At 38.0% G+C, this 18,864-nt stretch overlaps 1 long non-coding RNA gene across 1 annotated transcript; it reads right to left on the bottom strand.

Moving 5' to 3' along the window:
* Nucleotides 1–9,475: 9,475 nt before the first annotated feature.
* LOC110928249 lies at nucleotides 9,476–9,806 on the bottom strand. The gene is made up of 2 exons (XR_002586240.2): nucleotides 9,746–9,806; nucleotides 9,476–9,670 (listed from the first exon to the last, which is right to left on the bottom strand). It is a non-coding gene; the product is annotated as an uncharacterized LOC110928249 (long non-coding RNA).
* Between the last annotated feature and the right edge of the window lie 9,058 nt (nucleotides 9,807–18,864).

Here is an 18,864-nt window from a genome sequence, read left to right as displayed (position 1 = left end):
GAGTACAAAAACTCAAACAACCTCACCGGAATTTCAGAAACCCTTATCGGAGAAGACGGAGAAATCTTTTTTCTCTCACCGGAAATTTTGAAATTTTGAACAAAGTGAGGGGAAACCACGAACGATTTCCCCTTATATACTGATTGCAATTAATGCAACATGGAAACCGAATCATCACGTCCAAAAAGAGCGAATTATGCGGCACCACGTGTCAAGCGACGTTTCCGCTGACAGTTACCACGCGCGCGTGGCCGTACACGCGCCTGACAAACGTTTACACTCCTGCTATAGTGCATTTATGACCCAGGGCAATGCAAATGTCCTTTCATTTCAGCACATGCCAGGAAATCTCACCAACTTCCACCAACTCACACGTGCGCTCAGCCACGTATACAACAAAAAGCGACAACATTATCCAAACACAAGCGGCATGCGGTTTCTCTGGTATACCGCACCATAACCCATACCGCATGTCGTTTTTTTACATACCCCTCAAAATAGCCAAAAATTATCTTTCCATGGTTAAGGGGGTATAAACATGTCCGCACATACCCGCGAGCACACGTGGAATATGCGGAGATGACACACACGAGCCCGTACAGGTGTGTCAGATACTCAGTGTTGGACCGTTCTATGACCGGAAAAGTCAGTTAAGGCAGTTCATCTTCGCGTATAAAGGCGGAATCAATGTACACGAAGTAACAACAGCTTTTCCTCTTTAATTCCTTCTCTATTGATGCTTTCTGAATCGATTTTGACATGTAACACCCCAAAACCTGAAATATTAAATTGCTAGCGTGTTACCACGATAAATAGAATGAAATATAATAACTAGGTTATTAAACCTAGTTAAATATCTAGCAAAACAAGTAGGAAAGTGATTTGAGTGACAATTGTGATCAAACAACAAACTTTAAGGGGCAAGATTGTCAAATAGAGGAACTAGAATTTTATTATAACAAAAAAAAACTCCACACACACACTAGGTGTGTGCGTATGTACGACCAGGAGGAAAGGTAGAAAGGGTGCAAACCCTAATTCAAGAAAAACCTTCAAATTGAAAGGGGAAATTGGCTCTAATCAGATGCATGGACTTAGATTCTAGATCATCTAGACTTTCTACACATGAGGTAAGTTGTAGAAGTTAATTTAATGATCTGATATGAAGTGAAACTATTATCAAACTATGAAATTGTATGAAATTGTGCATGTAGAGTCGATAGAATCACCATTTAGATTATGTGTTATGAACAAGTTCAAGTAATTTGATGATTTAAGTTGAAACCCACAATTGTGAGTGAAAGTGGCGACATGGGTGTTCTACCCATGTCCAGTCCTTGTTTGATGTACTTGTTCTTAGCTTGAAATGGGTTGTGTGATGTTAGTCTAGGGTTAATTGTATGAATGGAATGTGATTTTGAGCACTCTCTTGGTGAGTAGAATTTGGAAGGAGATGACTATGCCTAAACTAGTTGTAAACTATGCATAGTAGGTTGTATGCACACCAAGTGTTTGATAAAATGCTTAACTAGTCGTAATAGATGATATGGTGTCCTTGAAATTGTGAATTCCTAGCATAATGAGTTGGTTGTGTTAGTGCTAGTAAATATGCAAAAAGGAAGGTGTCTTGAGCAAATTTCATGTTGCAACTATAATTGTTATGCAATCGGTGAAAGATGGCACCTTTAAGGTCCATGAACCTTGTTGTTGTAAATGATACACATTATGTGATTCATTGGTTTGATAAACATGGAAGTAATGTGTTGTAAGGGATGACATGTAGAATCTTAATTGAAAGCATTGATGCTAGGACCATGTTTCAAACATTAGTCTAAATGTAAATAGGTTAGGTGGATAAGATCACAATTACGCGTGTTGATATTGAATGCTCGGAAGTCAATATGACATGAAAGCCGATTGTTGATGTGATTAACTATCATTGGCTTGTGGATTAACATTCATGTGTATGTAAATGATAATGAAGGATAGGCCCTCGGAAAGGTGGACTTGTACCTACGGAGCGAGCAAGACAAGGGAAGCGATATATCAAGTAAGAAGAATGGGGTCTACGAGGTAAGTGAATTTCGATTCACTTCTTAGTACGTATAATAAATGTTAATATTTATGAATATGGTTTTATCTCGTAAGATTATGTATCAATCAGAAAATACTAGGTTAAGTATCATTTTAGTAAGACAAAGATTGTTAATAAGTAGAAAGCAAATGGGTGGATTTAAACGGGTCGAATAATGTGCACATGTAATGTATTGTTAAGGAAATTCGGGTAGAATAAGGTCCCGGGGCAGGGACTTTCAGTTAGTAATGTAAGGAATAAATTTACAAATAATTTAGGATTAAGTTCCAAGTGGTTCAGATGCAAGTGAATGAGTTAAGAGAGTTTTTTCCATAAAACGAGATGTAGTACTAGGCACCACCGTAGCTTACGGTACCCACCGTAGCTTACGATGGGTGCTGGTCTTTTCTTTTCTGCCATAAGGCAGTCTCTGGTTACCATAAGCTTTTTGGAGATTACTGTAAGCTACGGTAGTCACCGTAGCTTACGGTGGAGCTCTGGCGCCCCGTGAAGGAAGCAGACAAGGCTGTCGCGACCCGCGACAGACCTTGCTGCTGCCAAATTATTTGTGTTTGTTTGTTTTGTGCATGGAACTAGTTGTAAATGATTTTTAGGGCCTCGTAATTAATGTATATACTAATTTTAAATAAAGCGTTGGTTATGGGCTTCCGATTCTCCACAAGGTACTCGAAAAACCCAATTAAGATGCGTTTAGGAAGTGTGATCAAGAAGATAATGTGTGAGTAAGAATGTAAAGGAATGAACTAAGTTTGTGGTTATCTATATCTATATATATATATATATATATATATATGCATATGGAATAAATTAACCTCCCATAGTTGGGACTCATAGGTGTTTATGATTAGAAGCAAGAATGCACGCTAGGTCGTATGTACGTAGTCTATTTGTTTGGAAGCCTGTAATTAGCATACCTTAGTAAACCTTGGGAGGATTTGAGTGATGTATAAGAGTTGTACGTTTGTATGGGGGTACGTAATCATGAATGGAAGTTCACATCTATGTATACACGTGTGTTTGTGCCCATGTTTGAAGTAGGATTTATTGCTTATGAGTGAACGTAACTTGTGCATGTGTTTGTACAGTTTGAATCAGTTGAAGTGTTAAGTTACTAAACCATTGTCTTGAGTGTGAAATGAGAATGCAGGTATTCTATTAATGTCATTATCAAGGTTAAGGAATTGGAATGCACGAATGTACACGGAAAGCTTATTCATAAGGACTAGTATGGGATGAAGGAACGCAGACTGGTTATTGATTACGTATGTTTATTTTAGGAATGATGTCATTAAATCTAACTGATGCACATGTATGTGGTGAATGCAGGTTGCAAGGACTTAGCATCTTTATGAAGAATAGAAGGATTGAAGATCGAGTCAAGAGCAAGGGTTGTACGGGAAGGAATCGGTCACATAGTTTGACAAATATAGGTCTTGAAGGATTAATATAATGGAACGTGGTAAATCCTTTTTAATGAATGGATGAACTTTGTGGTTGAACCTTCCTGTAAGTATTATGTGAAATAACGGACTCTTATTTTCCGCTGTGTCGTATTTAAGTTTTTACAAGTCGGTCATATAGGGAATTGTTCATAATATGAATGGGTCATGCCCGAATTTTGTTAAATAATAGTATGATAATATTACCTCTTCGGAATAGGAAATGTGGGCATTACAAGTTGGTATCAGAGCCCTGGTTTGAGGGAAATCAAGTATGAGGAGGTAAATACTTGAACTCAAACCTGCGTGCTCTTGTGACCAGGAACCCGTACAATCCAAGACTCGATCAAGATCTAAAGGTAGAAGCGAATGTAAGTGTGTATTTAAGTATGTATATGAAGAAAAACTAACAGTATGTTATGTGAAGGGTAAGCATAGATGTTTGGAGAGGATGATCTGCGAGTACGGTCTAGGACCGACACCAAGGCACGTAATAAGATAAATTGGTTCCAGGTACGTAGATTTAATATATGTAAGTACATGTAATGATAAAACCTGTCAATAGAAGGAGAAATTTTAAATGAAAGATAATAATTGAATAGTAATGAAGTTTGAAAATGTTACACGTGCTGAAAACTAATTCTTCGGACATAAGGTGACGATTACACGAAGACATGAAACTAGTATGTGGATTGTGTACCTGGCCAGTACACAAGAAACATATGACGTTCGTGAGACCGTGACAGTTGTTACAGGTATGCCCGTTAGAATTAGGGAGAAGGTGGACGTGAGGGTGAAAGGAAATGTAAGACTCTCAAGAAATTGAAAGTACCAAATATGAAAGAAAGTATAAATGATATGTTAGAATCCGCGAGATGGATTCGAAACATGGAAGGAACGAGAAAATATGAATGATACGTTTGAATCCGCGAGACGGATTCAAAACAGAGAAAGGAATGGAAGGTGGAATGAAAAGTCCGAATTCGTAAGTATATGTCTCTCAACAGTTGGAACGTTCACTCATTAGCAAGAATGTTCACTCAACAGTTGGAACGTTCACTCGTCAGCAAGAATGTTCACTCAACAGTTGGAACGTTCACTCATGAACAAGAATGTTCACTCAACAGTTGGAACGTTCACTCATTAGCAAGAATGTTCACTCAATAGATGGAACGTTCACTCATTAGCAAGAATGTTCACTCAACAGTTGGAACGTTCACTCGTGAACAAGAATGTTCACTCAACAGTTGGAACGTTCACTCATTAGCAAGAATGTTCACTCAATAGATGGAACGTTCACTCATTAGCAAGAATGTTTACTCAATAGTTGGAACGTTCACTCGTGAACAAGAATGTTCACTCAACAGTTAGAACGTTCACTCATTAGCAAGAATGTTCACTCAACAGTTGGAACATTCACTCGTCAGCAAGAATGTTCACTCAACAGTTGGAACGTTCACTCAATAGCCAGAATATTCATTCAACAATTGGAACGTTCACTTATTAGTAAGAATATTCACTCAACAGATGGAACGAGGTAATGGATTTGACTTGCATTGGTATTTATAAAGATTATGTCTTTTTAATAGTTGCTTATAGCTCGGTTAGAGAGGGATGTGTCAGGACTGGGTAATTGGTAAGCATAGGTCGGAATGTATTTACAAATTGACTTCCGAAAAGTCAAACAAATAAGTTGATAGTTATTAATCAAGTATTAGTAAAATAGTATGAAGTATTTGACTCCCCAAAGTAGGGAAGACCAATGAAAGCTATAGTAGTAGCAAGAAGCAGTATGTGAGAAATGGAATGTGTAATATGTGTTAAGCATGTATGTAAGAAATTTGTAAAAGAGTCTTAGGCGAACAAACACCATGTAGAATGCAAATAATAAATGATATGTGCTAACCGATAATTTTACAGATAAGAATAGAGGAAATTCTCAGTAAGATGATGGTAATAAAGCTGATGGAAGGATGCTCACGAGTGGGAGCATGTTTCGTGAATGAATGAGACCGAATCTGGTACGAAAGGTACCAACAAAGAAGCGAATCTATCTGGCTCATGGATCACTGATCTATGCCGTGAAGGCGAGGTTAGTAGAATGTTTAATTCTAGATTAATAAGTAAGAATTTATTAATTAATTGTACATATGAATGAATTAAATGGTAGGATAAATATGGTATGGTATGAAATAATTTACTTGTAATGGTCAACCTTAGAAAATATTTATGCCATTAAGAGGAAGATTTAAGAACCTCGAACGAAAATCTGGGACTAGTTGATAAATACTCTTATGGTGATCTTGCACAACATGCCGGGTTAGTATAATGAAGTGATGTGAAATATTAAATATAAGGTTAGACATAAGGTTGTAAGTAGATTAAGTGGCGATAGAAATGTAGATTAATGTTTAAGCCCCGTGACAAGTACGTATAATGAGATAGGAAATTGATAGTTATGTTAGCATGTTAATACCTGAGTGTTTACGGTAACGCGTACTATTATATACTCACCTTACATACGGACGTGAAAGAAATTAAGAACAACGTTAGTAATAGAACGTAATGATTTGCTCTAAGATAAGCGGAATGTAATAATAATTATCAAGTGATAACGTTTGAATTCAAAATGAATGTTAGTAAAATTGGGTATGTAAATGGCCCAAAGTATTATGTGTTAGCTAAAGAACCTAGAAAGAATGCTAATAATAGAAACACAAAGGCAAAACCACAATGAGTATTCATGGGACTAATGTTAGAATGTGATATCCTCTTTAATACGCCTGAGATGGAAATAGAATGACCTATATAGGATGGTAAGTATATGAAAGTCCAATGATTAATTAAGAAGGCAAGAAACAAGATATATGCTTATGATGGTAAGCGAATGTTACCTCTTAAACAAGTCACAAGTGCTTTTAGGATATAGTAAACGATTTGAATGAATTGAATCAAGAGTAAGAATAAAATTGGCCTAATAAGAATGAGAAAGGTTTCGGGGACGAAACCTTCTTTAAGGAGGGTAGATTTGTAACACCCCAAAACCTGAAATATTAAATTGCTAGCGTGTTACCACGATAGATAGAATGAATTATAATAACTAGGTTATTAAACCTAGTTAAATATCTAGCAAAACAAGTAGGAAAGTGATTTGAGTGACAATTGTGATCAAACAACAAACTTTAAGGGGCAAGATTGTCAAATAGAGGAACTAGAATTTTATTAAAACAAAAAAAACTCCACACACACACTAGGTGTGTGCGTATGTACGACCAGGAGGAAAGGGAGAAGGGGTGCAAACCCTAATTCAAGAAAAACCTTCAAATTGAAAGGGGAAATTGGCTCTAATCGGATGCATGGACTTAGATTCTAGATCATCTAGACTTTCTACACATGAGGTAAGTTGTAGAAGTTAATTTAATGATCTGATATGAAGTGAAACTATTATCAAACTATGAAATTGTATGAAATTGTGCATGTAGAGTCGATAGAATCACCATTTAGATTATGTGTTATGAACAAGTTCAAGTAATTTGATGATTTAAGGTGAAACCCACAATTGTGAGTGAAAGTGGCGACATGGGTGTTCTACCCATGTCCAATCCTTGTTTGATGTACTTGTTCTTAGCTTGAAATGGGTTGTGTGATGTTAGTCTAGGGTTAATTGTATGAATGGAATGTGATCTTGAGCACTCTCTTGTGATTGGAATTTGGAAGGAGATGACTATGCCTAAACTAGTTGTAAACTATGCATAGTAGGTTGTATGCACACCAAGTGTTTGATAAAATGCTTAACTAGTGGTAATAGATGATATGGTGTCCTTGAAATTGTGAATTCCTAGCATAATGAGTTGGTTGTGTTAGTGCTAGTAAATATGCAAAAAGGAAGGTGTCTTGAGCAAATTTCATGTTGCAACTATAATAGTTATGCAATCGGTGAAAGATGGCACCTTTGAGGTCCATGAACCGTGTTGTTGTAAATGATACACATTATGTGATTCATTGGTTTGGTAAACATGGAAGTAATGTGTTGTAAGGGATGACATGTAGAATCTTAATTGAAAGCATTGATGCTAGGACCATGTTTCAAACATTAGTCTAAATGTAAAAAGGTTAGGTGGATAAGATCACAATTACGCATGTTGATATTGAATGCTCGGAAGTCAATATGACATGAAAGCCGATTGTTGATGTGATTAACTATCATTGGCTTGTGGATTAATATTCATGTGTATGTAAATGATAATGAAGGATAGGCCCTCGGAAAGGTGGACTTGTACCTACGGAGCTAGCAAGACAAGGGAAGCGATATATCAAGTAAGAAGAATGGGGTCTACGAGGTAAGTGAATTTCGATTCACTTCTTAGTACGTATAATAAATGTTGATATTTATGAATATGGTTTTATCTCGTAAGATTATGTATCAATCAGAAAATACTAGGTTAAGTATCATTTTAGTAAGACAAAGATTGTTAATTAAGTAGAAAGCAAATGGGTGGATTTAAACGGGTCGAATAATGTGCACATGTAATGTATTGTTAAGGAAATTCGGGTAGAATAAGGTCCCGGGGCAGGGACTTTTAGTTAGTAATGTAAGGAATAAATTTACAAATAATTTAGGATTAAGTTCCAAGTGGTTCGGATGCAAATGAATGAGTTAAGAGAGTTTTTGCCATAAAACGAGATGTAGTACTAGCACCACCGTAGCTTACGGTACCCGCCGTAGCTTACGATGGGTGCTGGTCTTTTCTTTTCTGCCATAAGGCAGTCTCTTGTTACCGTAAGCTTTTTGGAGATTACCGTAAGCTACGGTAGTCACCGTAGCTTACGGTGGAGCTCTGGCGCCCCGTGAAGGAAGCAGACAAGGCTGTCGCGACCCGCGACAGACCTTGCTGCTGCCAAATTATTTGTGTTTGTTTGTTTTGTGCATGGAACTAGTTGTAAATGCTGTTTAGGGCCTCGTAATTAACGTATATACTAATTTTAAATAAAGCGTTGGTTATGGGCTTTCGATTCTCCACAAGGTACTCGAAAAACCCAATTAAGATGCGTTTAGGAAGTGTGATCAAGAAGATAATATGTGAGTAAGAATGTAAAGGAATGAACTAAGTTTGTGGTTATCTATATATATATATATATATATATATATATATATATATATACTAGCCATTTACCCGCGCGATGCGGCGGGAGTGACGATTTACAATAGAATACTCGTTTACCGTTAGTTTATCACCTATAGGTTTGGCGGGAGTAACGATTTACAATAGGATACTCGTTTACCGTTAGTTTATCCCCTATAGGTTTGTTGTTCTTCGATTTCAATATGGCGCGATAAATTGTAGCAAGTGAATTTAGAGAGAAAAATGGCTCAAGATTTTAGGGTTTCATTGTTTAGATATGTAATCCGGGTCAAGTAGGATCTATTAGTACCTTATGTAATTTAAATTGTAATCCGGGTCAAGATTTTAGGTTCCTTTGTCCAACTATTTATACTTGTATTAAACATAACTACAAAAACAACATTAAAATGTTAAGTGTTGAAAAGGTAACGCTGTCTGATTACTTACTGCACGTTGGCAGATATTTACCAATACATATGCTCTAAAGGTCAAGTCAAGATTTGAAACCTGCCAACCGATGGGTCAATATTGTGTTTTATAACAGATGAAGTGATGGCATATCTAGTAAAGTTAACCACATAACCCAACCAACCATTTTCTTGCTACAACTAACTGATTCCGAAGATCCATTTTTAGAGTTCGAAAGCCTATTTTGACCCGTTAGTTGACCCAAACAATGAACTTGAGTGGCAATGCACACAAAGAATAACTTTACCTTTTGCTGTGCATGACACTTCGTACAAGTGTATACAAGATAATCAATAATGAATACATAATCAATAATATATAATCAGAACATGCATACATACATACATCTGTTTTTTTTTAAAAGTAGTTCACTACAGCATGATTGCTTTTTATTATAAACTTGAATGGCTATCATTTCAAATCCAGAAAACTGATTTGGGCTCGATTCAAGCCGACCGGTGTCACTGCAGTAGTCATAGAATAGAGTAAGTACGGAAGTTCTTTGTTGCGTCAAACCACAGGTTCAACCTCTGTTCCCTATTACCCTGCATATACCAAACAAACTTGCGATTAGTTTATGCACAGCTATTCATAATCATTTTATCATGAAATAAGGATACCTGAACAAATGTCTCGCTCGACCAATAGTTTCCCTTGACGCATTATGCAAGGTTCGCTCGGTCCAACAACTCAAGCAAATGTTTTCTATGTTTTTTAGGGGGAAGATGGGTGCATCTCTCCACAGGGCATACAAGACACAGGTCATTGGCGGAAGCCCGCCAAATTTAACATATAAAGTTTTTTTATATGTTAAATATGGCGAGCTGCCGCCAATAACCTGTGTCTTGTATGCCCTGTGGAGAGATGCACCCATGTTCCCCCTAAAATGCAAAGAAAACATTTGCTTGAGTTGTTGGATAGATTACACAGGCTCAGTTTTTGCATCACAGCCTCAAACACTTTCAGTTCAGATAGATTACACAGGCTCAGTTTTTGCATCACAGCCTCAAAAAACTTTTAGTTCAGACAGATTAAGAACACAAGGTCAGCTTATGCATCATAGACTCAACACTTTTAGTTCAGACAGATTAAGAACACAAGCTCAGCTTTCGCATCACAGCCTGAAACACTTTCAGTTCAGACAGATTAAGAACATTTGGACGGAAGATGTATAACCTTGTAAAGGGTAAAAGGGTTTGTGTTTTCTTGTTCCTTAACAGTTGTACATTGTGCATTAAGTGTTTTTTCAACACCTTGTTCAATTACCATCTTGTCCTTCACATATGTTTATTAAGAACACAAGCTCAGCTTTCGCATCACAGCCTCAAACACTTTCAGTTCAGACAGATTAAGAACACAAAATCCGGAGTACACAACAAGAGTAATTTGCCACGAAACTTAAACAACCTTTAAAGCATGAAGTACACGTGTTTTAAGCACAAGAAACAAATATGTAACCTGACAGAGTCAGCTTATGCATCATAGCCTCAAACACTTTCAGTTCAGACATATTAAGAACACAAGCTCCGTTAGTTCTCGCAAAGTCAACCATGATAAAAAGAAATCAAGTATTAGTAAAGATTTGATATTAGTTATAACCAGTACACTATTAACTTAAAATAAATTTAATATAAATGACATTGATGAATGATGATAAACTTTACTTTACCTCTGCTTGAGTGAGCATGAGACCACTAAGTGACGGAACATTCTGCATATGAAGCCCCCATCGATTTGAATGAAGCAGCGTTCAGCGTCACTAAAGCCGATTCCGAGACTCTCCAAGCAGATACACTTTCTCCGGCAGCCAGAAGATCGGAGTGAGCTTGTTCTGTAAAAATAGTGATCGTGACAGTCGTTAACCAAAGGTATAACTAATTAAATTCAGATCCTAAAAAAAGGTTTCCTTGCGAGTTGCGAGTGACATACCTGAACTGTTCTTGAATCTGACATGGGATGGTGAGACCGCATCTATGGTCAAGCCTGAACTGTTCTTCGACCTTTTAAAAGGAAGACCTTTAACACTGGGTTGCTAAGATAGCTCGTTGGAATGATGACCTGTCATAGCTTGGGTGTTACGTAAACCGTCCATTTGACTTCACACGGATCACCATATGCTTTCTCTCTCAATGCTCACACATCTCACAAAACAACATCACATCTCACAAAAACGGATGCCAAAAGCAGGGAAGTACAATCAACAGGAAAAAGCAACACTTTACTTTTGTGTGAAAGACAGCTTGCTTGCTGCAGTCTCTATAATATATCAACACTCTTCCATACACTGTTTGAAAGACAGCATGCTTGAAAGACAGCATGCTTGCTTCAGTCTCTATAAATAATTCAGAGATATCTACACTCTACTCACACTTTACAAACTCTCAACTACACTCAACTGGAAGACTCAGACATGTAATTGAGAGATGAACACAACTACGGGTAAAGCCATGGCTGCAACACACGGTTGCAAAGTGAGAACTATGCAACCTGGATATTGCCCCGCCAAGATGCTACTCGGATCTTCTATGTACCCTCAAAATACAATCATCATCACAGTCTATTGTGTTATGTAACCCCGCTTTAAAGCATGATGTACAAGAGTAATTTTCCACTAAATTTAAACAACCTTTAAAGCATGATGTACAGCTGTTTTAAGCACAAGAAACACATATGTAACCTCACAGGCTCAGCTTATGCATCATAGCCTTAACAGTTTCAGTTCAGACATATTAAGAACAAAGCTCAGCTTATGCATCATAGAGTCGACAGGCTCAGCTTATGCATCATAGAGTCGACAGGCTCAGCTTATGCATCATAGAGTCGACAGGCTCAGCTTATGCATCATAGCCTCACAGGCTCAGCTTATGCATCATAGCCTCACAAGCTCAGCTACAACACTTATCATCCCCAAAAATGACCTAAATATCATAATTATCACAAAACCATGACACTTATCAGTCCCAAAAATGAAGGAAAAGATCCAAATATAACAGAACACAGTAAAATCAAAACTACAAAAACAATTTATCCTTTCACTATGTCATATCTGAAATTAACCTAACTATCATCACCAAAAATACAAATTCAAATATCACAAAACTTTCAACCTAATTTGAAATAACCGCATCTACTAACAAATCCACATCAAGATTAAAGATAAATCAACATTTAGAACCTAACCTGAGTCGATTCATCACAAAACACATGCGAAAATCCTTCGTAAACCTCAGATTTCGTCCTTCGAACATCCGTCAAGCTCTTCCTATCACTTTAATAAACATATATCAAAGACAAGATGGTAATTGAACAAGGTGTTGAAAAAACACTTATAATGCACAATGTACAACTGTTAAGGCACATTTAGATCTGTGAATCTGTGATAATACTTTTACAACTGGAAGACTCGGACATGTAATTGAGAGATGAACACAACTACGGGTAAAGCCATGGCTGCAACACACGGTTGCAAAGTGAGAACTATGCAACCTGGATATTGCCCCGCCAAGATGCTACTCGGATCTTCTATGTACCCTCAAAATACAATCATCATCACAGTCTATTGTGTTATGTAACCCCGCTTTAAAGCATGATGTACAAGAGTAATTTTCCACTAAACTTAAACAACCTTTAAAGCATGATGTACAGCTGTTTTAAGCACAAGAAACACATATGTAACCTCACAGGCTCAGCTTATGCATCATAGCCTTAACAGTTTCAGTTCAGACATATTAAGAACACAAGCTCAGCTTATGCATCATAGAGTCGACAGGCTCAGCTTATGCATCATAGCCCCACAGGCTCAGCTTATGCATCATACCCTCACAGGCTCAGCTTATGCATCATAGAACACTTGGGAAACATCCAAGCCATCTAGGTCGTATAACTTAGGACCTTAGTCCGACAACCATCAAACTCTGCCATCTGTCCGGCTCTTAGAAACACCTTTGTCTTACTTATCTGCATGTGACATATAAACAAACAAGTAAACATAAAAAAAATTAAAAAGGTAAATCCTAACTAAAACATCGGATGTAGGAAATAACCGCATCTAATAACAAATCCACATCAAGATTAAAGATAAATCAACATTTAGAACCTAACCTGAGTCGATTCATCACAAAACACATGCGAAAATCCTTCGTAAACCTCAGATTTTCACAAAACCATGACACTTATCAGTCCCAAAAATGAAGGAAAAGATCAAAATATAACAGAATAAAGTAAAATCAAAACTACAAAAACAATTTATCCTTTCACTATGTCATATCTGAAATTAACCTAACTATCATCACCAAAAATACAAATTCAAATATCACAAAACTTTCAACCTAATTTGAAATAACCGCATCTATCTACTAACAAATCCACATCAAAATTAAAGATAAATCAACATTTAGAACCTAACCTGAGTCGATTCATCACAAAACACATGCGAAAATCCTTCGTAAACCTCAGATTTTCACAAAACCATGACACTTATCAGTCCCAAAAATGAAGGAAAAGATCAAAATATAACAGAATAAAGTAAAATCAAAACTACAAAAAGAATTTATCCTTTCACTATGTCATATCTGAAATTAACCTAACTATCATCACCAAAAATACAAATTCAAATATCACAAAACTTTCAACCTAATTTGAAATAACCGCATCTATCTACTAACAAATCCACATCAAGATTAAAGATAAATCAACATTTAGAACCTAACCTGAGTCGATTCATCACAAAACACATGCGAAAATCCTTCGTAAACCCCAGATTTCGTCGTTCGAACATCCGTCAACCGCTTCACCAGAAAAGTAAGAATCACAAAAGAACATGGTAAGATATATAACACTCATTGCAACTTATCAGAACATCAAACGGATCCCTTGTTCAAATCTGTGGATCCCTAGATCTGCTCATCAAACGGATCTGGTGATAGATTCAAACGGATCTGGTGATAGATCTCATGAAACCCTAGATCGCCGAGAAGAGAGAGAGAAGAGAGAGAGAAGAAGATCTGATGTTGTTTTGTGAGATGTGTGAGCATTGAGAGAGAAAGCATATGGTGATCCGTGTGAAGTCAAATGGACGGTCCCGATGTTGATCCGTGTGAGAAAGTAAAACATTTTGGACGGCAGATGTATACCCTTGTAAAGGGTAAAAGGGTTTGTGTTTTCTTGTGCCTTAACAGTTGTACATTGTGCATTAAGTGTTTTTTCAACACCTTGTTCAATTACCATCTTGTCCTTCACATATGTTTATTAAAGTAGTATAGATATATATATATATATATGCATATGGAATAAATTAACTTCCCATAGTTGGGACTCATAGGTGTTTATGATTAGAAGCAAGAATGCACGCTAGGTCGTATGTACGTAGTCTATTTGTTTGGAAGCCTGTAATTAGCATACCTTAGTAAACCTTGGGAGGATTTGAGTGATGTATAAGAGTTGTACGTTTGTATGGGGGTACGTAATCATGAATGGAAGTTCAGATCTATGTATACACGTTTGTTTGTGCCCATGTTTGAAGTAGGATTTATTGCTTATGAGTGAACGTAACTTGTGCATGTGTTTGTACAGTTTGAATCAGTTGAAGTGTTTAGTTACTAAACCATTGTCTTGAGTGTGAAATGAGAATGCAGGTATTCTATTAGGGTCTGTTTGGTATGGGGTAATGGAATGGACGTGGGAATGGAATGGACGAGGTAATGGAAAGGATGAGGTAATGGAATTGATCATTAGCATTCCATGTCTTGTTTGGTTACCATGTGTGAATGAAATGAACAATTATTTTTTGTTGTTTGGTATACGAAAAAAAACGAAGGAAAAAAATCAGATGGCGGTGGTCAGTGACGGGCGATGATGGGGCGTTGTGCTAGGTATCAGTTGTAGCAGCGGCGGTGGTTGGCGGTGGTGGTGGGTGGAGACGATGGCGGATGGTTACAACGGTGGTGGTGGTGGATGACAGTGGCGGTAGGTGGCAGGGGTGGTCGGAGGTGGTAGCAGCGGCGACAGTGGTCAGAGGTGGTAGCGGTGGTGGCGGTTGATAGCGGTGGCGGCGGTGATCGGAGGTGGCAGTGGCAATGCTGGCGGCGATGATTAAAGGTGGGTGGTGGCGATGATCGGAGCTGGTAGTGGTGACGGTAGGTGGCAGCGACGGCGACGACGGTGGAGAGGACGGAGGTGGGTGGCGGCGGTAGGTGGTGGCAGCGGCGGCGGTGGGTGGCGACGGAGGTGGGTGATGGTGGTGGTGGTGGTGGTGGTGTGTGGTAGCAACGGTGGTGGGTTGTGGTGTTGTTAATGAAGGGGGAAGAGAGAATGGAATGGGAAAAAAAACAGGGGAGACGGATGGAATGATTTTGAGGGAATGGAATGCATTTTGGAATGGTCGATTCCATTCCATCGATCAACCAAACACTCTTTTCTTCATTCCCTCACAATGGTTCATTCTATTACATCTCTCATTCTTGCATTCCAAACGCTACCTTAATGTCATTATCAAGGTTAAGGAATTGGAATGCACGAATGTACACGGAAAGCTTATTCATAAGGACTAGTATGGGATGAAGGAACGCAGACTGGTTATTGATTACGTATGTTTATTTTAGGAATGATGTCATTAAATCTAACTGATGCACATGTATGTGGTGAATGCAGGTTGCAAGGACTTAGCATCTTTATGAAGAATAGAAGGATTGAAGATCGAGTCAAGAGCAAGGGTTGTACGGAAAGGAATCGGTCACATAGTTTGACAAATATAGGTCTTGAAGCATTAATATAATGGAACGTGGTAAATCCTTTTTAATGAATGTATGAACTTTGTGGTTGAACCTTCCTGTAAGTATTATGTGTAATAAAGAACGAATTTTTTGGGCTCATATTTTCCGCTGTGTCGTATTTAGGTTTTTACAAGTCGGTCATATAGGGAATTGTTCATAATACGAACGGGTCATGCCCGAATTTTGTTAAATAATAGTATGATAATATTACCTCTTCGGAATAGGAAATGTAGGCGTTACATGACAGAGTTTTGTTACAAAGCATATGACTAGGTTTCGCTCCAAGTTACAACTCAAGACACACATCAGAGTATATATAGTCCAGCTGGTTTCGCTCATATGGCAGCCCAATGAGCGAAACCCCATGTGTTAGAATAAGCGAAACCCCCTGAGTAACCACATAAGCGAAACCTATGACCTAATGAGCGAAACCTCACTCTAAATACGTACACATGAGCGAAACCTCTATAATAAACACTAATCTTGATTTCCAAGCTCTAATCTAACTTATCTTAACCTAAGACTCAATGCAAACGTAGTCAACAGACATTCCGTGCACCAACAGACTCCCCCTTGGATGTTGACAAAGTCTTCAGCTCTGAGTCTTCAGTCTTGGTCTTTTCTCCAATTCTATCTTCACATTGTAAACTCTCTATCTTCACAAGTTCTCATTCTTGTCCTGGCTTCATCTTCAGACTTCCCTTTGACCGTTGATCCAGACTCCCCCTTTCACAGACTCCCCCTCTCAATGTGCTAGAATCTGAGGTCTTGATCTGGTTCAAGCTTTGACAATTAGCTTCCGTGGGAATGATGAAGTCCAAAACCTGTGTCTCAAACATCAATCATTACAAACTATCTTTTCACAAATTCACACAAACTATCAGTACTAGAAATCCACTCAAGTATTCAGGTCCAAGTTAATGACCCTGATTACTCAATTAATCTACCAAGTCCAATTTAATGACCTTGGTTGATCTTTTGACAATACAGACTGATTTTGTAAAAAATGTTTTCAAACATTTTCTGAAACATGTAACAAGCATCAAATTAACGAACTTGTTTTAACTTTGAAAACATCTCAAACTCTGACAAAGTAAGCTCTCCTCGTTCTTCAGCTTAGAACTTTCCTGCATCTACTTCAATCTTCGAGAATCCAACGATTAACTCTCCACTTTGGTTTGTCAAAAATAAAACAGAAATAAAATCTTTTTGGATTTTAACAAAGTGTTCTAAACTAAAAAAAGAAATACAGAAACTTAAATTGCAGAAAATAAACTATTTACAAACTTATTTTGGCGAGCGTGTCAGGGAATCATATCAGCTTTTCAGACAAATCACAAGTACCATTAAGCTTTATTACATACTCAGACTTAAACAATTCACCTCGATTATCGATATACTGATCCATCTTAAATTCTCACACAGATTTCAATCTACTCAGGATACGACTTAGGTGTCTTATGAACTTAGCTCATTCATGTGTCCCACCTCTTGAATATACTCCCGTATCCAGAATCCCAGATATTCAATCTTACAGGTGAGTATACTACATATGATATCTGTCAGGGGTAAATGCGAGGGCCATGAGAGCTCAGGTCGATACTTCCGTATACGCAGAGAGATGACGGCTTCGACTTTTCGGTGTGTCCCCTTTAAAGGATCTTTTAGTTACAACAACAGCGACTATCAATTTTATTGTTTCATCAGCTTGCTGAGGGCGATGCTGTATTTCAAACATTTGCAAAAAGTATTATATGGGGACTAGGTCAGAACTTCCATTCAGCAGAAGTCCCGGAATAATGCCCCAGATATCACTGAGTATAAAGACCTAGTATCTCAGAATATGGGACCTTTCAAACAAGATTTCAGGGGTTACCTATATATCCAAGTAGTGTTCCCCACGAATTACGCAAGTTTGAAATTTTAGGTTTATATCCCGAATAAATCTACTAAATGTGCGAAAATCTATCGACACATCATCAGTGAGACTGTTTAACTCATTTAAATCTTTACAATTCTTTAGCACACTGTAATTGTCCAGCCGATGTACTATCATTTTCCCTTTATACACAAGCTCTTTTTCAGATTTTATATTGTTTTTGGATTTTGAAATTTTATCATGTTTTTATATTTTTGCATTTTTTACTGTTTTTGTATTTTCTGAAAATAAACTATATACATCTATCAGCGTTGTTCTTTGGACTGAACCACATCTCAGGAACAGGTAAACCGCATTGCCTTCATTCTCTTCAAGCTTCAAATCCCTCCTGTCCGGTTCACAACCACAGAGGGTGCGTAAACAGCTTCTTCAACAAAAAGAAGGAGGGGAATGTACGTGCACGCACATCAGCAACCCTGACTCTTGATCCTTCAAGAGCCACATCCGAGCAACACACTCGTTTCAAACGAGTATGGGGTTACAAAACCGCAGACACTCATGAGTCGCTGCGGACACACCCATAGCTCCGCAAATGGTTGCTACGGAAGAGCCACAGCTCAGTCATCACACAGATGAACGAAGCTACTTCAAGGAAAGCTCCTCGGCATTGGAGCGTGAAGGTAAGTGGCTAAAGAACAGATGCAAACGGGATTCCCACTCACCTAAAGAGGTCTCGTCGAACAACACGCGGCCGAACAGCGGTAACAAGTCTACTTATGACTTTGCTGACCTACTTGTAAGACAGATAGAATAAACAATGGTGGGCATGACCATGCCTATGACCATGTTTATTTGACCATTATCCAGATTCAAATTGTTCGACCAAACATGGCCAACAATGACGCAAGTATCCAACATTATTCAGGCAACCGTGGCCAACAATTCCAAGCAACGAGGTAACCGCAAAGGACGTGCGGTTACTTGAGAGCTAATTGGAAGAACATGAACACCCCACAAAAGGGATCATGATCACATGTCCAATTACTACTGAAGACCACTCTCTTCTTCATTCACCACCTCAAAGGTTGGT

Source organism: Helianthus annuus, chromosome 8 (genome assembly GCF_002127325.2).
Source record: "Helianthus annuus cultivar XRQ/B chromosome 8, HanXRQr2.0-SUNRISE, whole genome shotgun sequence".
In the NCBI taxonomy this organism is placed as follows: domain Eukaryota; kingdom Viridiplantae; phylum Streptophyta; class Magnoliopsida; order Asterales; family Asteraceae; genus Helianthus; species Helianthus annuus.
The sequence above is the reverse complement of the archived record's forward strand: the minus strand, read 5'-3'. Positions and strand labels throughout refer to the sequence as shown.